Source organism: Euprymna scolopes, chromosome 18 (genome assembly GCF_053919585.1).
Source record: "Euprymna scolopes isolate OS-2025 chromosome 18, ASM5391958v1, whole genome shotgun sequence".
In the NCBI taxonomy this organism is placed as follows: domain Eukaryota; kingdom Metazoa; phylum Mollusca; class Cephalopoda; order Sepiida; family Sepiolidae; genus Euprymna; species Euprymna scolopes.
In genome coordinates, this window is record NC_136499.1 from 24,047,291 (window position 1) to 24,069,172 (window position 21,882).

General features: G+C 38.6%; 1 protein-coding gene across 1 annotated transcript in view; it reads right to left on the minus strand.

The window, feature by feature from the left end:
• Window positions 1-15,857, minus strand: part of LOC145297526 (max-like protein X) — a 46,656-nt gene extending 30,799 nt beyond the window's left edge. The window contains exon 1 of the mRNA XM_080143446.1: window positions 15,540-15,857. The gene's annotated coding sequence lies outside the window, so the exon portion shown is untranslated. The remainder of the gene's footprint in view (window positions 1-15,539) is intronic.
• Between the last annotated feature and the right edge of the window lie 6,025 nt (window positions 15,858-21,882).

Genomic DNA, 21,882 nt, shown 5'->3' on the forward strand with positions numbered 1-21,882 from the left:
ACAACATTTCAGGATTGATTAAAATATTTTTTCATAAACAATTTTTTATTCATTACTTTCCTTAATTGAGGGGGGATCATGTACATTTATTTAACATTAACTGACATGCTTTTCAATAGGTATGATCATAATAAAGGCAGAATTTTTTACCCTCATAACAAATAATAACAGTAAAAACTTGTAAGATGAAATTGATTCATTGTAATTTTTGCTGTATTCTCAAGAAGATTATAAAAAAACCTCATATTTGTTTTTACTCTCCATAAAACTGATGAATTTTCAAAAAATTCCCCAAAAAGCTAAAATGGAAAAAATAGAACCTAATATTATTGCTACGTTATTTGAGGTAAACAATGAAAACAACGTGATTTTTTAAAAAAAATTCTCTCAAAAATCAAATAATTGATCAATTTCGCTAATATTTTTTACAGACTTATTTTTAAAAATCTGAACTATATATAAATTAAAATAAAATAATATAAAAAGAAAATTTTCATATTTTGCCCTATCCCCCAACATGAGCTTATCAAAAGTTTTTTAGGGAAAGTATTGCTTTTTTTTTTTTTGCAAATGAGTCACCAATGCAAATGAGTTATCAAGGCCCAGAAGTCACTCGATGGTAAAAGATTAATGAGTGTCCAATGGTCAAGGGGAACATGTCGTAATAATCATTAGTAGTGGAAATTTGGTAAATTAAATTACATAAGGGGATGGCTCATCAAGAATTTGTTCACATTGAACTTGAAGACAACCGTATTGTAGTCAGTTGGAAAGCAGGAAAATGGAACAGAGTTCCACAGTTATGCAGTTCTAGGAAAGAAGCTTTGTTCATGGAATTTATGTTTAAGTTTAGGCACAGATAAAGAGCGAGGGGAAATTATTGACAGCGGTTTCAGTTAGACGAGCGTTTTTCGTGAAAGTCAGGCCAAGGCGGACCATAGATTGGAGCTCAGATGAGTACTTGCCAGGTTTCATAGTTTTTTGACATCTTCTAATATATAAAAGGCAAAATGTGTGTGTCGCAAAAACTTTCAACACACACGACAGATCCTCAGTATCGTTTTGAAGCTCTATCTTACGGACGACAAATATAAAAAAATTGGCCAAAAACATTCATTCCTTCACCCTGAACTGGACAGTTTTGTTTTTTTCATCGACATAATTGCAAGTCATCGTCTCAGTTGGATTGACTATGCTTAATTTCAACGCTCTTGGATTTTGGACGCATCGGCTAAGATGTTACTTTTTTTTTTCCTCCTTTGCGTTACGGTTCGAGCCTGCCTACCTGTTACCACTTTTTTTTTAAACAACACCTCTCTCCACTCGGGCTGCCTACTGTTGTTTTGATCCTCCTCTCATTCCCCCACTACTACAACTTTTTTTTTGGGGGGGGGGAGTTCTTTACTACACCCAGGCAACGCCGGGGACCCCCACTCATATTAAAATGTAATGGAATGATGAAATAAACTATCTTTAATTTTGGGTTCCAATCATTGCCGATTTATACGCTTTTTCTTGAGTTTTCAGAAAAACAGAAATTGGAAAATTTATTAAAATTATTTAAGTTTTATGGAAAAATTTTTTTATTATTCATTAATTACATTTGATAGTTTTTGCCTGTGAAATTTCAAAAGATTTCAGAAATTATTTATTTTTTAATAATTGAATGTTTCAAGTGTCACTTAAAACTTATTATGAATAAACAGACAATCTTACCATTAATAATTAAAAAAGAAAAATGTTTTTTAATCTATGCCGTTTTTGTGAATAATTAAAAAATATATTTAGAAATCAAAAATAATTTTTTTCTAGGGTAGACTGATCACACAAAAATCTGTTTGCATTTCACTGATAAAAACTGTAGTGTTACTGGTTTCTTTTGTCAGAAAAAATACAATTTTTAATCAAGTAACTGTAACAACTAGTTTGGGGTTAATTAATTTTCTTTGTGCATGGAATGTTTTACAATCTTTAAACATTAGATAAAAACATGACTTTTAGTTTACAAGTCCATACAAGAATTTTTAATTGAAAATAATTTTCCAATAAAGTTCATTTAAAGATTGGTATTTCTTAGAATAAAGAGGAATTTAATAAAAATGATTTAAACATTATTTTTGGAAGACTACAAATGACGATATTTAAAATTAATAATGACAGAAATTTTGTCAGTTAATGGCTTCCATATCAAACTGAAAGTTAATTGTTTTAGGTGTTGACTGCTTAAACGTGACATTTTTTTTTTTGGACATATACATCTATATCTCGTTTTCATACTATTTCAAAACTTTTATTGTTATATTTCACTTGAATAATGACTGAACACAACTTTAACAATATATAATTTACTACTATGGATACCCAGCGTTATCAGGGTTGACATGATGTTTGGGTTGGACGCACTTGCTATACTAAGGATACTGAGCAGTTTTTCATTATTATATGTCAACTCTATCGTTACCCCAACAAAAATTTCCAAAATAAAAGAACGGATGAAAACATAAAAATGTAATCCCCTCCCCCCCAATAAAAAGAAGTATGTGACAAACTCTCCACCAGATATTTCAGTAGAAGGGATATGAAGAGAAGCTATTCTCCGGATATTGAGCAACTTTTTATGACTATATTCCAGTAAGCGAATTTCTTTAATGCTGCCTCAGTATAGAAGAATTTGTTTTTATGGTCTGTTGCAATGTAAACAAACTGTAAATAATTCAGCTTCAAAAATACCAAAGTAGAATTTGTGTTAACCGAAATACACGTTTTTATGTTCTAAAAATGATGAGTTATGACTTATTGTGTTATTAAAAGAAAATAAAAATTATCAGTTACGATGTCAAAAAAATGTGAAAAAAAAAAAAAAAACTGGTAAAGTTTTGTTTTTTTTGTTTTAAATAAAGAATAGTAGTTGAATTGAATTGTTTGTTTATTTTGAAATAAAAATCCACTGCACCACAACGTTAACTGCAAAATCACGTTGGAAATTCCTAAAATAATGCTTGAAAGTTTGCGTGAATTGTTTTAATTTGATTATTCGCCGAAAAAGAAAACAAAACCAAAAAAAAAGTTGGCGCCCAGGCGAAATAACTCAAATCAGTTTATAAAAAATCAATGTAGGTAAAAATAAATTAAATATGTTATCAATATAAATCAAGTTTAAATAACAAACTTAAATAGAACACTTAAAACAATTCTCTCACTATAAACAATAACTAACAACCCGCTATCTAATTTTTTTTTTGTTTTGTTTTGTTTAGCGGCATATCAACCCTTTATGGATTATTTAATGCCGAATCCAGTTATTTTGGGAATAGTATTCGATGTTGCATCCAGTTATTTTATATGAGATTTTTATTCTTCAAGCTCCTTGTATTTTCAATCGTTAGTTTGTAGCTTTTGATTTGGTTGTTTTATAGTGGATTTTGTCATTTTTGTTCTCTGCCTTGCAGAATATGATTGGGTTTTGCAATGGGGGGGGGGTTACAGCATTATTAAGTCCTGTATTATGAATGTAGTTATATTGTTGATAGTGTTTTATATTCAAATTGTCCTCATTCTTAAGGAAGGTTTCTTGGAGATAAATAACCAAAGGATTAAATTTGGTTTGCAACAATAAAATTTCATTGTAATTTGCTTTCAATCCACGGCAATTCCATTGGATTTTCTTGTAATTCATGAGGATTTTTTTTTTGATTTGAGGAGTAACTTCAGTTTCCATGTCTTCTAATTCCGTAAATCTATTTGTAGTAGTAGTAATGGCTTCTGTTTGTGGTAATTTCTTTATATTATTTTGTTTTTTGGTAGATGTATTTTTTGTTTGTATTTCAAGTGCGTTTTTTTCACCATGGGGAAGACATATTGGTGACCTGTGTTGTCTTTCTTTTAACTGATTTTGTTTTTCCTTAGTTTCGTCTTTTTCAGCATCTGCACGACGTACTGGTGATTTTTGTGGTCTTTCTTTTGATCGACTTTGTTCTGATTTTGGTTGAGAATTTGTTTTATTGATAACATTAGTTGATAATTTAATGGGATGATTAATTTTTGATGATATGTTTGATTTGATTTCATTTATAAATTTGGGCCAGTTGTTTGGTCCCAATTGTAACAATTTGTTTATTAGTATTTCGTATTTGGAGTCTTGGTTAGTGATGTTGGATGATATACAACTTGAGGTGACTTGAGAGTACGTCTTTTCCTTCATGTATCCATCTACTATTTTCCTGGCTTCGAGGAAGGAAATGTTTTTGGTATGTTTTATTGACACTACTTCCTTTTCTTTCTTCCAGATTCTGCATGCTCTAGCATAAGCAGGATTGTTTTCTCCACAATTTGCATATTTGTAATCAAGATTGCAGTCATTGACAGTGTGGTCTGGATCTCTCTGGCCACATCTGCCGCACACTGCTCGTCCCCTACATGCATCCTCAGGTTGCCCAAACTTCTGGCATTTAAAGCACCAAAGTGGGTTTGGTATAAAGGGTTCAACTTTTTCAACGTTGAACCCAATTTTGATTTCTTTTGGGATAGTGGGTCTATCGAACTGCATAATGTAAGCTTTCATATGTCTAGCCTGATTCTCTTTTTTATTGTAATTCTTTTAACGTTTATTACTCCTTGGTTTTTAAGTTCTTTTGTTATCTCTTCAGTAGTGCACATTGATAGGTCTTTCGATTTTACTACACCTTTGGATGTATTCAGATTCTTGTGTGGATAAGTTTTGATATTTATGTTGTGGAAAGTTTTCATTCATGGGAGAAAAGTGGCATGTTTTTCGCTTTTCACTTCCACCAGTAGGGTTTTATTTTTTAAAGTTTTTACATTTTTTTGGGGGGTAATATATGCCAATATAATTTTATGTATAATAAATGGTGATAAGTCAGTCATTTTGGTTTCTTCGGTGGATTCCAATATAATAAATTTTGAGGATGTTTGATTTAGTTTATTATCTAAACTATGCGAGTCAACGTGTTGGCGCTTGGAGTTTTTATATTTGGCCATATATATATATATATATATATATATTTTAAATTCATTGTTTATGCTCCCCACCCACCTCGGAGTCCAATATTGGGGCATGTAAAAGGGGAAACCCATTCGCCTTGTCATGCCAGGGCTACATAAACAGTATACATGTTCCAAATAGGAGCCATGAGCACCCATAATCCTTTAGTTACACAATCCAAGTCATTTGTGGTAACTTCCGGCACTATACAGCCATGTCATGACTTTAATCATTTGGCACATTTGACCCTAGCCACCGCCTTCTAACACATGGAAAAGAGGGGAAAATATGTATATAGTTTATAGTGGTAGAGGGTAGAACTGTATTTGTTACGGTTTAGAGGAAATTGATAGAAAAGTAGAAGTGTTAGGGCTTGATGTAACTAGCCTATTGATCGGATTGGGCCCCTCTGACCGCCCGTCTAGCCTTGTACGAGGTCAAAGTGGAGTGTTGCAACTAATATCTTTAATTTCCCTAGATATCAGTTGCTTAGCCACCAGGATCCTTTTATGAGTCATTACAGGCCGCCACCCACGGCCAACAGGTGGCCCTTTGAGAGGCTTTTACTCTCTGCACGGGGACAGTCGGTGTATTAGCCCCACCGACAGGGTTGAGAAGTAGGGAAGGAAAAAAAAAAAAAGGAGAGAAAAGGGAAAGGGAGCTGTTGTTTTTGTTTTTGCAGAACATAATTAAGTTTTACAAAAGAGAATAGAAAACAAAAACAGAAGTTTGATGTAGGTGCATTTCGTCTCAGGAAACCACTAGACAGCCTGATCTGGTAGCACCACCGCTATTTAATAAAATCGATTTTCCTTAATATGATATGCAAATGAGGTCACCTCTTAATCGTATATTTTGCAAGAATCATACTATATATAGGAATGAATGAAATAATAAAGTAATTGGCCTTAACAAACAAACAAACAAACAGGAATACAAATTTATTCATATATCTACATATTTGTATTTTTCCCCTGTATTTTTAATGGTTTTATAAGACCTATTTTCCGTATATTACGGCGCTATTGTTATTTTCTATTTTTTTTTTTTATGTTTTGGTTATTTTGTGATTATCAAATCAAATTTGGTCCATTTTATTCACAATAGAAAAAAAAAGAATGTTTATATTGTTGCAATATTTTGGACTTGTAATGGGGTAAATATTTATTTTCAAAAAATATTTTTAGAAAAATTTGGCACAAGGCTGAACATGGGGGAGGGGGAAGGGCGGTCTTCTGTCTAAAGCTAACTAATCTAACCTAACTAGTTCCTTCTGTCACTCTACTTTCACCACAATACCACATTCATACTATACATCCATCAGCGTATAAATACTTCGCCAGTCACCATAAGAACATCATACCATGATAAACTAATTAAAACCCATAAGAAAAAATGGGGGTTTGGGATATAAAAGTTTTATAATACAAAGATAAAATGAAATATTTACGATGTTAGTAACAAAAGACCACCCTGTTGCTAAACTGTGGCAGGTGCATTGATTCGCCAGTCGAAAAGGTGATGCGGGTCCGAACGTTTTATTTAAACACTTCTTACAAAAACTTCGAAAGGGAACCCGCATCTCTGGCGAATCAAGCAATCTGTCAGCTAATTTGGGAAGGGGAATGGGGCTAAAAAAAAAAAACAGGACAAACTTAAAAAGGGCCTAATGATCTCTATGACACACTAGTAAGGTTATGAACACAGGAGCCTAAAAAATGGTCCTACTCTTGCCTAAATCGTGACCTAATCTGGACTTAAAACGAGTCAGGGCTGACATTCGTTTCTGCTACCCAAAATTCTTTTCCTAAGAAACATCCAAGAACCAGTCAAGACTTGCTTCTCTCACCCGACACATACGCACAACTGACACCCACCTTTCAACAAAGTCTGACGAAGAGAGTCTAACTCTCTCGGCCTTGATACGACTCTTCAAATGATAACGGAAGATTCGTATAAGATCGAGGGGAGCGAAGTCCTCAGATCCGTAGACCACTCTCATGCGCGTGTTCCAGATAACACCTCTCATCACTGCTAGCAAGGTCAAACACAATTCTTTTTTAAGCCTATCCGTTGTCGGAGCCCAATTGCTACATACATTGATAGGAACCAAAGTTAACGACGATATGTTCAGTATGCGGACCATGAGACCTGTAACAGACTCAATCAGCGGCACCACAGTGCGACAATAGACAAAGGCGTGACATAAAGTCTCGACCTCATCGCCGCACCGTTTATAAATAGGCGAAGCCACCAAGCCAGCTGAGTGAAGTCTCTTACCGACCCAGAGAGTATCCCGAATTACCAGCCAGGTCAAGGATGCCTCGTCATTAGTGAGGCATCCCGACCCAGGCGTCCAAGGCCAGATTGAGCGGAGCTGCCCTTTCGTCAAAGGGAGCCCCTCACCAATAACATCCCTTATGGATCCCCTCACTAACACCCGATATAATGCCTTTCGGGACAACAGCAGAGCGTTGGAGAGGCTTTCCTTAACTCTTAAGAGGAAGTTCAGCACACGCCGGCACTCACGGTAGAAGGGCATTCACCTCGGGGCAACCTGTGTGCCTCCCCCTCGGAATCGTGCACCCCTCTCAAAGCCGGAAAGGCTTTCTTGGTGTCCTCCATCCAGAGGCCACTGTCTTGTGTATACATTCGATCTAGGTAGTAGAGCCATAGTGTGTGGAGCCGAATCTCCACGTTTGGCATACCTAGACCGCCTTCAGAAGGATGTAGGTAGCAGACATCGCAACAGATCATAGGGGCCCTTCCAAGCCATAAAAAGTTGAAAAGAGCCCTCTGCAAATATAGCTGTGTATTTGACGGGATTGGAAGCACTGATAGACAATAAATGAAGATTGGATAGATGTGGGTATTACACACCTCCGCTCTCCCCTTTAATGAAAGGTTTCTACTGATCCACAGCGCAGCTGCGGATCGAACCACTTTCAGAACCTCCGACCAATTTTTCTCCAGCTGGAGGTCAGGACCAAACCAGATGCCGAGTATCTTGCAAGGCCCATCACTCCAACTAAAGGGCTCCTGAAGGGGCATAACCCTCCAGGCACCGATGCGCAAACCCGAAGACTTGTCGCAGTTAATTTTGGCCCCTGTTACCATTTCATACAATCTGATTTCTACACCAACGACACTAATCTCAGCACTGCTCGTTACAAGCACAGTTACGTCGTTGGCATAGGCGGAGTACTTTACCTGGGCATTCGCACCTGGCAAAGTGATTCCGCATAGGATCGGATTCACCCTTAGCCTGCGCAAAAATGGCTCTATCGCAAGCACATATAGCATGGGTGATAACGGGCACCCTTGATGAATTGATTGTGACAAACTAAAGGGTTTCGACCTCTTCCCATTCACTTCTACCATCACCGCGGGGTTAGCATAGAGAAGATGAACCCACGAGTGAAATTGCGGGCCAAAACTGGCCGCCGACAAAACAGCCCCCAAGTACCGATGGTCAACCCTATCGAAGGCTTTGGACTGATATTGATCAGCGTGGCCTCAGTGTCGACTTTTTCTATCATCAGGCGTATTGTGTGCAAGTTATCCTGGATTGTCCTGCCCTTCACGGCACACGTTTGCTCGGGGCTAATAAGACGAGCCAGGACAAGCTGCAGACGATTTGCGAGAATCTTGGCCAAAATTTTCAACTCAACGTTAAGCATCGTTAAGGGCCTGAAATTATCTAACCCATCCCCACCATTTTTGCTTTTACGAAAAAATTTTATCACACCCATGGTAAAGTACTTGGGGATTGAGCCGTTCCTAAACCATGAGTTAAATAAAACCGTCAGCAAAGGGACAAAGATGTGCGACAACTTCAAATACACTTCGTAGGGCAGACCATCGATCCCCAGTGACCTATTAAGGCCGACCCGCTTTAAGGCTTCAATGACTTCATCCTCTGTTATGCCACCTTCGTACCTAGCTGCTTCGGTCGTCGAAAGACGAGAAAAGTCAGCCAAATAGGTGTCGAACTGTTCTAATGACAGACTGGGTTCCATGGAAAAAAGCTCCTGGAAATGAGATCTAAACACCTCCAGCACACCCTGGTTTGTGGTCACGGTACACCCATCCGGCAATGTGACACGAGCGATGTGCCTATCAGCCGCTTGCCTAAGCTCCTCTGCACGCAGTTCAGCGGCCAGGTTTGTTGCTTCCTGGGGCATTCTTTTTAACCTAGTCCTAATCACTAAAGCTTGGTGCTCCTTTTCAGTAAGGGAGGCAAGCTGAGCCTAAATTAAATTAACGCTAGCACTATACCCCTCCTCCACTGCCCGATCTAATCTAGACTCTAGTGTCGCTTTAGCTGCCCTAGAATCTAGGTTGAGTCTTTTGCTAAAGTTGGCAGAAAAAGACCTAATGGCTTACTTAATTTTGACCCACCACTTATTCCCAATAATTGCCCCCGTCAATTCCCGTTGTAGAGTTAGTAATAGCCCTTTACGGAAGCCCTTCACATCGAATAACGACGTGTTGAGCTTCCAGTAACCAGCTAATCTAGGTTTAGGTCTATCTAAGTTTACCCGTATACGGACAAGTCTGTGATCCGAGTAAACTATACTGTGGAAACTTGGACAATTCAATACTCCTACATCGACTCTCCTAACTAAGAACCGGTCAATATAGCTCGAGAACTGTACCGGACCGGAGCCGCGTCTACCTGTCCAAGTCCACACTAAGTCATGAGGCTTTTCATTTCGGAATTTGTTGATAAGATCAAACTTATCCACAAATTCACGAAATAAAACAGCATCCCGATCTCTGTTAGTTCCCCTACAAGGTAACCCAAATCGATCCAGAACCGCGTTCCAGTCTCCCACTAAGATAACCGATCGAGAAGTATCCATGAACTGCTCGATTCGCCGAAAAAAGGCAGCCAGCTCAACGTGGTTATTGGACACATAAACCCCAATAAGAAGAAATACCCTGCCCTTTATGGTAACATCCAAAACACAGTCTTCCCTCGGGATCCATGTAGCACTGGTCACACAACGCATCTAGAGACCTTTTAACTAACCAAGAAACTCCTCTAGAGTGAGAATTAAAGTACGTTGAGTAATCCCTAAAGGTCTTAGACAGCGCACGTAAATGGTCGCCAGGAATAAAATGGGTTTCCTGCACATAGCAAATATCCACTCCGAGGTGCTGCAGGTCCAAACTCAAGCGCCATTTTCGCGAGTCGGCCCTTAGCCCTCGGACATTCACACTAGCAAGCTTGAGATCCATGATTGTGCCTTAGGGTTGAGAATCATAAACAAACATCACGGTCGTGAGCGTGCCGACAGCTCTTGTAAGGGAATAGGTACCCATCATAGTATCGATGAGTCTGTCATGAGAGATACCGCCAACATGCAAAGGATAGGTTAGTTTTGCTATCCTATACAGGGAGGGGTGCATTTTTACTGGGGACCCTCCCAACATAACATTTCTTTAGGTTTTTTATATCTGTGTCTTTAAAAACAGCTAGAGGAGAGGAAAGATTGAAGGCCTTATTTGCCTCCTCCAGCATTTGCCATAAATCCCTAGCCTCTTCGCGTTTTCGAATAACTGTCAGAATTCTTTTTGCTTTGGGGAAATTGGTGGGGATGTCTATTAGCTTCCCCCCTACCTCCTTAAACTCAATTAGTTTGGTAAGGTCGGCAGCTTTAAAGTTTTTGTTGTTGCTAATGGCTGCTGAGTTAAGTATGCATATGTCTTTTCCAGGGAGGTAGAGGGTATTTTTCTTGTTTGCTGAGGGGCTTTTATCTATGTCCATTTCAGTATGCGTGTCTGCAGAGATCTTAGTAGAGGATGCGGGAGGAGTATTGTAAGGGGACACAGAGGTGGCTGGAACAGGAGAGGAGGATTTATGTTTTTTAAGGGGGCTTAGGGGTATTAGTTTTGGCATTTTGTGGGAGACAGGAGTTATGACTGGAGGAGACATTTTGAAAGGGGAAGGAGTTTTGGATATTGTGGGTGACTGCGTGATAAGGTTAGTGATGAGTTTGGGGCTTTGTTTCAGTGAAGGATACTTGTATGGGGATTGGGGTGTTTGTCGTTTTAAGTCCAATTTCTTTTTTAGGTTAACAATCTCCGTGTACATTTCTCTGCCGGGGTCGTTTTGGAGCATCGCTTCCTCTCTCATTTGGTCAAGGGTCATGCGTCTTTTTTCCAGGGGCGATCTGCCACGGTTCTCCTCTGAGGGTCTCATCTGCGTTTTTGGTCGCTTCAATGGTAGGTTGGTTGGGAATACTTTGTGGTGTTTTGGTTCCCAGGTGCTGGCCGATTATTCTCTTCGAGTTTGGTGGAGGTTTTTTCAGGGTGCACTCTGACGTAAGGTGTCCGATTTCGTTACAATTCCAGCAGGTTGGTTGCCTGCCGGCCACTATGATGGGCAGCTTTTCTTCGCCTACCTCAAGGAAGAAGGGGATGTTTATGAAATCTTCCTTGTTTAGAAGGATGTCGAACAACCACACACTGTGAAACTCGTTGACCTCTATGTGGACCATTTCTCCGAACTTTAAGAAAAAAGCGCCGAGGTGTTCGCCATCGATGTAGTGTGGTACGTGGAAGACTGAGACTATGGTGTGTCGTTTCCCCAAATATTCAGTCCTCAAGATGTATTGTTGTGTGATTATTTCCTTTTGGGAAATAATAAGGCACTCTTGTGATGAGTTGAAGAGTGCGCTCCATGTATTATAACCCTTACACTTTATGACACATAAGGGTCTGAGGCCTGCAGTTGCCAAAAGGTTGATAATGATCTCTACAGTTGCTCTTATAACCTTTTTAGTCTTCCTGTCTACCACAAATAGTGTTAGCTACCTTTTCTGTATCTCTTCCAGTTTCGGGATGTTGATGATAAGTCCTGTATCGGTGACTTGGTCCAGGCATTGTTTTGCCTTTTCAATGAATTGAGTAATATTGATGTCGACTTTCGGAGGTTTAGTCCACGGATTTAGCGTAGAAGGTGCGACGTTTTCCGTCTCCACTGTAACGATAATAGACGTCTGGCTCGCAGAAGCGGCCATAGCCGGACCGTTTAAAAAACTGTTAAAAATAACAGTAAAAAAGCAGGAAAAAAAAAAGCGTTGTGTAGAAAAAAAAACTGGCATTGATAAAAATAAAAGGAAAAGGACAGAAATGAGAGAAATCGCTTACAAAATAACGCACCGTACAAGTCAAAAGATGCAGTAATGGGGTATGATCCCACACAGTCGGGCGATTCTATTTATAAACGATGCTGCTAGAAACTAACGAATCAAATTAATTCACGTTCTGCTACCAACCAATCAGAAACCAGAATTGCTTCATAAATATTAAACCTTTTCTGGAGCAATTTCACATGTTTTTTTCCGTCTCGACACGGTAAGAATATTTTGCTCTGTGGAACTGTCTACTGCAAACAAGTCACCTCTCAAGACTTGTTTAGAACAACGAACCATCGAAAACTGTTCTGTCTATTGCAAACCAGTCACCTCTCAAGACTTGTTTAGAACAACAAACCATCGGAAACTGTTCTGTCTACTGCAAACCAGTCACCTCTCAGGACTTGTGTGTAACAACGAACCATCGGAAACTGTTCTGTCTACTGCAAACCAGTCACCTCCCAAGACTTGTTTAGAACAACAAACCATCAGAAACTGTTCTGTCTACTGCAAACCAGTCACCTCTCAAGACTTGTTTAGAACAACGAACCATCGGAAACTGTTCTGTCTACTGCAAACCAGTCACCTCTCAAGACTTGTTTAGAACAATGAACCATCGGAAACGTTTCTGAAACTAAACATGGCCTACACTTCTAGATTTAAGCCCTTATCGTTTCTCTTCAATATAGGGAAAAAATTACGATGAATTATTTCATTTTACTAGTTTTTACTTGTATTTTTTTTGTTGTGGATGTCGAAAATTAGTGTCATTCCTTCTTTTCCATATTTCTTTTTATTTGTGAGGACACCAATTATTCACTTACTGACCTCTTCATAAAATAACGCAAAGCATACGATATACGATAATGCGCTAGATAACCATAGTTTAATGTGTGTTTTGTTTAACGGAAGAGGATCTGTCACGGTGCAAAAGAAATCACCGCCTCCACTTTGTTTACCTTTTCCTTATCGCTTTCGTTTCTACTTTTTTCTGTCTCTCATTTAAAAAAGACACAAATGAAAACAAACGCTCTGCGCATGTCAGACGACTTCCGGTACAGATTTTTTCCATTTTCGCTTGGGCCCTTAGAAATTGTGATTTTTTCAATTCTTGGTCACTAAGACTAATAATTAACTCACCCCATTTATACTATACCTTTTAAATAGGAGTGTTTACCTTTTTAACACACATTTGCGATGCCATAAACTCATCTAAATTAATCAGAAGCATTTATTTGTTTGTTGGGAGCGTCGACACTTATATGACCGATCCTATATGAAAAAACTGACCTTTTCTGGCTCGCGTCATTCCACCTGGGAGTTTGGAAGCCTCCCGAATCCATCGACACAGTCGAGGAACCCCTGGCAAGGGTCCCAGCAGCAGCAACAGCGGCAGCGACAACATCAACAACAACAGCAGCAGTATTTCAAAACAGCCTTTTTCAAGGCTAATAAGTTTTTCAAAAACTACTCCTGCTTGCATCCTGAGACCAGCTCCAGCAGCTCCAGTCTCCAGCGACTCCAAGTTCCAGTCTCCAGCAGCTTTAGACTCTAGCTCCAGTCTCCGGCTCCACCGACTCCAGTCTCCTGTAGTTCCAGGCTCCAGCAGCTCCAGATTCCAGGCTCCAGTCTCCTGCAGTTCCAGATTCCAGGCTCCAGCAGCTCTAGTCTTCTGCATTTTCCAGACTCCAGCAGCTCCAGACTCCAGCTCCGGTGTCTCCCAATTTTGCAGCGACGCTCTCCCCTGTGTTGCTTGTCCACTGCTACCACAGGATTCCAACGACGTCATCCTCTGCTCGCTAACACCATATTCCCACGGTTCTTTGACAACACTACTATGACTTGCTGATCAGTTTGCCGGCAACTCTTTCGTTTTGCCTGCCGGTATTCCTACACCGCCAGCCTGACGTTTCTTTCCGCAAGTATTCAGAATTTCTTTCTTTCAGCTCTGAACTTATATAAACTCTTTCTGCTCGCTAGCTTTACTTGGACTTTTTGCTTACGCTAGCTTGCTTGAGACTCTTCGCTTATGCAAACTTACTTGAACTCACATGAACTCTTGTTGTACATGCTATCCTTTTGTACTTTTGCTTGTGCTAATCTTATATGAACCTTTTCCTGCTTATGCTAGCCTTATTAATTATCGCTCATGCTAGCCTCTATTAATTATTGCTCTCGCTAGCTTACCTGTACTTTTACATGTAATAAGCTTACTTGCCTTTTTGCTTTGTTACGCTAGCCTACTTGTGCCTTTCACTTTTGCCAGCTGTCTTGTATTGTTGTTAACACTAACCTACATGTACTTTAATTTGGCCCAAAAAATATCTTCTTAAACTTTGTTTTTTCTACAGACAATCGGTACCTTACGCTACCACCTTACAAAATCCTAGTCTATTTTTTATTTTTTTTTCCCCCTTTTTCATCAGAAATAAAAGGACGACCTTTTCGTCTTTTGAACGATCAATCTATGTCTGTCGTTTCTTCTTTGCCAATTCACCGTTTTTCTTACTGCCCGTGTCATCCTTCATATAAGTTGTAGAGTCGATTGTCCCCGGACAACCGGCTACCACAACAGATCTTTTACCGATCTGCTGTGGTATTATATCATCTTTACACCGGGCAATGCCGATACATGGGTCCTGATAGTTTGTTTTGTTTTGTTTTGTTTGACCATGTTTCGTTTTTGTTTTGTTATTTAAACTAGAAAATGATCATTTTTTAAACTTATTTTAAAGCGTTCATTTACTTTGAAAGAAAAGTAGTGTTAAGTTAAAACGAAAAAAAATGGCGGTTTTATTACATTTATATCGACCATCGATAATCGCTCAAAATTCGAAAATCAAACAAAAATACTGATAGAAACTCTCACCCAATAAATGTCACCAATCGTGCGAAAATGTAATGTTCTCTCAGTATTTTGTTAAATTTTCGATTTTTGAGCGATTATCGAGGGTCGAACTTTTTAGTTAGTTCTAACTCAACAGATACGACAATACTTTTCTTCCAATGTAAATGACTGCTTTAAAATAAGTTAAACTCATCCGGATAGGTAGAAGAGTAACTTATATTGCCTTTGGTAACATTTATTTATTGTATATTTACTTATTTTTTTACCTCTTTTTTTTGTTTTGTTAACCAAGCTTTTTTCTGTTCGCCGAGCGTTCGGGTAGCTGTGTATGTCAAGGCTCGGGAATCTCTGTAAATACTTAAATTATAGTCTGCATTACCGAACCATAGCTGGAGAGGAGGAGGAGGACCTTTCCCAAGTATAGCATCAAAACAACATAGAAGTTTATTTGAATTGAAATGAGTTAATCTAAAATCTCTCACCAGATGACTAATAATATTAAAGCGATTTATTCCATTTGTTATTGATTATAAGAAATACTCACGTGTTCTTTGTCTTTTTTTTTTCTAATTAACGAATGACTTTTTGCATATTTTTCCTTCCTCGTTAAAAATAACTGGGATGGCAATTGTTTTTCGTAATGTCTTCGTGCTTTCGCTGATTTTCGTAAACATTCGGCTTTTAAAATTATTTTCGTATTTTTTCTTTTAGCTGTTTTCTTCTGGGTTAAAATTAAATATATTGATAAAAAATAAAAATGAAAAATAAATTCGTAGTATTTTTCTGCGAATAACTCTTTATTTACGTTATTTTAATGCTTACGTTTTTGAAATTTTGGCATTGATAAAAAACACAGGTGATTAAAGGGAGATAACTTCAATTCGTTTGTTTTTTTGGGGTTGGGGGGGGGGGGTTCACGGTTTTTTACGGATGGCGCTGCTCAAACATTTTGACCCCTCCCTTTACTTCAAAAATCACCAAAAATCAGGAAATTAACCACAGACCGACCGACAGAGTGACTTATAGAGTCACTTGCACACGACTAAAAACGCAAGAATTTATTTTTGCTTTTTTTTATATAAATAAAGCATCGTAATTGGTAACAATAAAATAAAAATAAAATAATTTTTACAGGAACAAACACTACGAAAAAACGCAAGAATTTAAAAAAGGCCCTGAAGTCAGCATTAATGAATTCGATATAACTCGAAGAAAAATTTATTTCTCGAACTACCAATATTATCATTGAATTAAGCATTGTTTATTTAATATTTTCACACAAAAAAATTATAATTGCAAAAATTATTTCTACTTTTTTTGTCGCTTACATTTTTAACATAATATCTAAAGATTACCCTGTATTAGAATCTTACATGTAAAGGTAAGATTCTAATACAGGGTGCCCCCCACCCCAAAAAAAACAAAAGCTAAATGGAGGAGGCATATGCTGTAGAACGGAGAAAAAAAAGGCAAAAGACCCTAGTGTTTTGATGTGATTTTTTATATAATAAACTAGTTATGACCAAAGTTTCATTTCATTTGAACAAAACCCTAAGAAGCGGGACCTAATTAGAGTTGGGGCCCGTTTTTTTTTGGGGGGGGGGGAGTCAGTAGTCAACCTGTATTTCTATTGCACGCAAAAACGTATAATTATCAACGTAAAATAATGTTCATATAATCTTGTAAAATAAAGTAAAAAAAATTAAATTGAAAGATAGGAACATAGAAAAATAATTTAATTAAAAAAGGGCAAAAATTATACGAACGTTCCATGTCGGTAAGTACGGATGTACAGAGTTGAAAAGAACCCCCCTCCCCCTCTTTTCAACTACCCGCCTGTTTGTGTTTATCAACTTTAAATTTCATTATGATAAATTTTAACGTAAGTCTGTATTTTTTCAGTGTGTAATTTTTTCAATGATTTTAAATTGTTTTCTTAACCAATTGTAATTCTGTATTAATATTAATAAATAATGATGTTAACATTTTCAAAGAATAAATTGTCAGTAGTATAATTAATGAATTTAATTAATGTGGGGGTCGTCAGGCCTTTTTAGGAACTAACTTCCTCCACAAATAAATAAAAATAAAAAGAAGAAGACTTACATGCAAAACAAACGGAGGTTTATTCACAGAAACCAACCATTAACAAATAAAATATAATTCTCGTTATAATGAGTTCAGAAGTCCTTTTTAAGTGTTCGTATAAAAAAAAGGAGAATGTCTTTTTTTGTCGAACTGTTCATATGTTAAAACATGTTAAGAGAGGCAATAGGTAATGTTCGCCTGTGAAATTGTATGAAGCGCGCGGAGCGGTGAAAATGGAAGAGTGATAGTAACACGCATGGAACGTCCGAATTTTTGTTGAGAGAGAGATTTGATGTTTGTGTGTGCTTAAATACTATTTGGACCGGCTCCCAGCGAGCTTAAGAAGAAAAGTTTAGAAAAATGTCCTTGGAGAAATCCCATTGGACGGAAACATCACGTGGGGTGCTCTGTACTATGTCCGCTCGTTTTGAGTCGATTTAATATATAAGGCCACACCGGAATTTGCGTGGGAGTTATTTTTTATTTTTCACGCGCCAACATAATCATAATCATACTGCGCGCCTAAATTGTATTTATTTTTATAACAATTTTTAATCCGAATCTTAACCGTGTCAACTGGCACATTAGCTTTTATGCATTTTTAAATGAAGGAAGGAGGGTCTGCGACTCAAAAAAAAAAAAAAATTTGCTCTGTATGCCGAAATAATGTTAAATAAAGACATAAATTATGTCTAATTTGTTCTTCCATACATATTTCAATTTTGCCGCCAGAGGTTTTATGGATACGACAAACAATGCTCATTCCTACCAGTGAACTTAATACTTCACGTGGAAATAATTCCAGAAAACTTATACTTCTCTTGCCAGAAAAATGTAAACGCGATTTTTGTCATGATGAATTTTTACGTGAAATCTAGGGTTTTTCAGATTTGAGATAAAATTATTCCACGTATTTTTTTATTTCACACACTATTTTTTTTGAGAAATTAACTTTAAATTATAATCTTTCAAATACAATAAAAAAGTACTCGAAAATTTTAAAAATTATTATGATTAACCAGCGTTAAAAACCATGCCCCCATCCCTAAGTAGCCATTAATTGCCCGTTGATACATATTTATAGGATTCACTCCTAAACTAATTAATAGTGATGGGACGATTCCAAAATTTTTCCCGATTCCAATACAATTACTGATTCTGTTCTAAATTTCCGAATCTGATTCTTTTAAAATAAATAAATATTTAAGTAGAGATTTGTTGGGTTTTTTTTGTAAATTTTCAAATTTCCGGATAATTTCCGCGTATGTTTTTTTTTCAAATGTATTCATTGTAATTCTTCTTTGTGGCTACTTTCGAGCCATAACAGGTCGTTATGCCTCGCAAGTAGCCACAAAGAAAAACAGAACAGTGGAGAACAGTTTAAACATGTATTATATGAAAAATGGAAAGGTTACAAATGAAAAGTGTAGGTCACTGAGCATGCGTAGGAGGTCGCTCTGAAATTAAATCTCTGCCTGAAATCGCCAGGAGTAAAGTTTATATGGGTGATGGATTAGTCCATTTGGAAGGTGGTTCCCCACAACATCCCCCTCCCAAGCTGATTTCGCCGGGTGTGAAATCAGTATCTTTTCTTTTGGGGGTAGATCAGCAAGGGACCTGTGTGCTTCCTTTCTCTGCCAGAGTGTCTTGCCTTTTGTTCGTATACTGTATCAATTGTCTCTCTACCTTCCTGCGATGGTTCTTCTTAGTCCTTGGAGATGCGTTTCCTTATTTGGTTTAGGTGCCTCTAATGTTCAAATTTTTGGCCCTGAATGATGTATGTAACATGGCCAACTCTTCGTAAGATCGTGCCTAGTTCCCAAAAGGAAACATTATTCTTATAATGTTTAAAATATACTTTATCCCCACGGTTAGACCGTTTCGTTGGCATTGTAGAGGTTCTGTATGTTTGGGCAGCAGTTTATCAAATACTGATTTTATTCTCCGCCCAAACATAATTTTAGCTGGAGATCTGGCATCTGGTTTGTTCGGATTTTTCGTTATAGACCTGCAGAAATTGCTGGAGGGCCTTCTCTGTCGGTAAGCCGCACACCTTTTTAATGCCCTTTTTAGTGTGTCGACGAAGTGTTCAACCTGGCTATTTTAGTCCTGGTGTTGTATTATGTAGACTGAATTAGTAAAGGGTTAGTGAGAACATTGAGAGAATAGAGACACACGTGTGAACAAAACAAAAGCTTTATTAACACTGAGAAGGAGTAGTAGTTTTTGCTACTACGATATACCACATGATTGTATGGTGGGAGGTTACAGGCAATGGTGATGGTGGGAGTAATCCCAATTAAGGGGAAATAACTTGTGTTATTTGATGTATTTTAGGGAAGAAAAAAAAAATGTTCTTTTTTTTGGAAAGGAGAGAAAAAATGTTCTTTCTCAACAGAAATACACAGTTTTGCATAGTCTCTTTGGCCAATGTATCCGTCAACCACTACGTGTAGTGGTCACATAATTGTTCTCACGTGGAACATTTACCTCAGGTGTATGATGATGCTGTGTGTATGTTGGAGGAATGTGTGACTCAGGTGTTAATGTGTCCAGAAAGGCTCTTTTTACCCTATCTACCGATACTGTCTCTTTTTTACCACTAATGTCTAAGATCAACGTTTTGTCAGTGCGTGAAAGCACGCGATAAGGGCCAGTGTAAGGTGGAGTTAGGGGGGGGGGCGTTTACTGCGTCCTTTCTAAGGAACACGTGAGTCCATGTCGATATGTCCTTTGGAACCAAAGATTCAATGGTCTGTTTCCTAGGGTGCATCGGCGGTAGCTTACTGAGATAAGCTCGTAGTCTATTGACATACAGAGCTGTGTCAGTTGTTATATCCTCTATAGGGGTCAGCATCTGACCTGGCAACGATAGAGGTGCTCCATAGACCAGTTTGGCTGCCGAATATCCCAGGTCCTCCTTGATTGATGCCCGACAGCCAAGAAGGATGACCGGTATGTACTCGCTCCATCGCTGTTGGTCGGAGTAAACGCGTAATGCTGCTATCAATTGGCGATGGAAGCTTCTATCATCCCGTTAGATGCAGGGTGATAGCTTGTTGTCTGAATGCGAGTGATCCCAAGGATCTTGGACAGTTTCCGGAATAGGTGAGATTCGAATTGTGCACCAAGATCAGTGGTGATTGTAGTGGGAACTCCGTAACGCGATATCCAGCCTGAAATAAAGGCTCGCACTATAGATTCAGCCGAAATGTCACTAAAGGGGATGGCCTCAGGCCACCATGTGAAACGGTCTATGCAGGTCAGGAGATAAGTAAATCCCTGACAGACTGACCATGGTTCAACTAAGTCAATGTGAACATGACTGAACCAAGCGTCTGGGGTGCTGAATGTTCCGAAGGGTGCACGGATATGCTTGTGCTCCTTTGACTTTTGGCAGGATACACAGGAACGTGACCAAGCAGTGATATCACGCCTCATGTTAGGCCAGAAAAATCTAGCTGTAATCAGCTTCACTGTAGCTTTGCATCCGGAGTGTGCCAGGTTGTGTAGAGTTTCAAAAACAACTCTACGATGGGTAGAGTTTCAAAAACAACATCTACGATGGGTCGTTGGAACGAATGGTCTAGGTGAATCCGTTGAGGTGTCACAGATGATCTGCATGTCAGAAGTAGGCACGGGCAGGTATGCAAATTTGCAAGTCGCAAATTCAGGTGACGATGGATCCAACGTGTCCAGACTTGGCTGATCTAAGGCCATCTGTTGCAAATCGATATCCGATGGTGAGGACAGAGAATTAATGGGCAGGCGAGACAATGCGTCTGCTGCTGCGTTCTGTTCACCCGCGATATGCCGGATATCGCTAGTAAATTGCGAAACAAAGTCCAAATGATGTGTTTCGCGTGGAGAATACTTGTCCGGCTTAGCACGCAGTGTGTATGTCAGTGGACGGTGGTCGGTATAGATTGTAAATTGCCGACCCTCGAGTGAATGTTGGAAGTGTTTCACTGCAAGATACATTGCCAGAAGTTCCCGTGCTGTAACGTTGTTTGGCTGGTTTTAGCTGCCACAAAAAGTATGCGAGAGGTTGTAACTGTTGTTGGTGCTGCTGTTGCAACACTGCACCTACAGCTATTCCCGATGCGTCAACGACCAGTGAAAACTGGGCCTCGGGTACAGGATGTGCCAGTAAAGATGTTGTCGCTAGTGTATTTTTCACTTCATCAAAAGCTCTAAGTTGGATTTCATTAAGTGAGATCTGCTCGTTTTTCTTTTTCCTGTTACGTAACAGGTCGGAAAGAGGAGCTGAGAGATCCGCACAGTGTGGGATAAAGCGTCTGTAGTAGTTCAACAGACCGAGGAAGTGCCTAAGTTGGTGAAGTGAAGTGGGCGGTTGAAGGTCTTGTAGAGCCTTCACCTTTTCCGGTAATGGAGATATACCATCTGGGCTGATAATGTGGCCCAGGAAAACTAGTGACGTAACACCGAAAACGCATTTACCAGGGTTAATCCTCACCTGGTATTGCTGAAACCGTTCAAAAAGTAGGCGGAGGTGAGTAACGTGTTCCTCAGGAGAGGTACTAGTCACGAGAATGTCGTCTATATAGTTATAGACAAAATCTAAGTCACGCACTACTTCATCCATAAAGCGCTGAAAAGTACTGGCAGCGTTACGTAGGCCGAAAGGCATGGTAAGAAATTCAAAGGCTCCGAATGGAGTTGTTACGGCAGTCTTTGGTATGTCAGCCAGATTAACTGGTATTTTATGGTAAGCCTTCACCAAATCTAGTTTTCTTACAACCATGTAGAGAGGAAGCAAAGTCCTGAATATGCGGGAT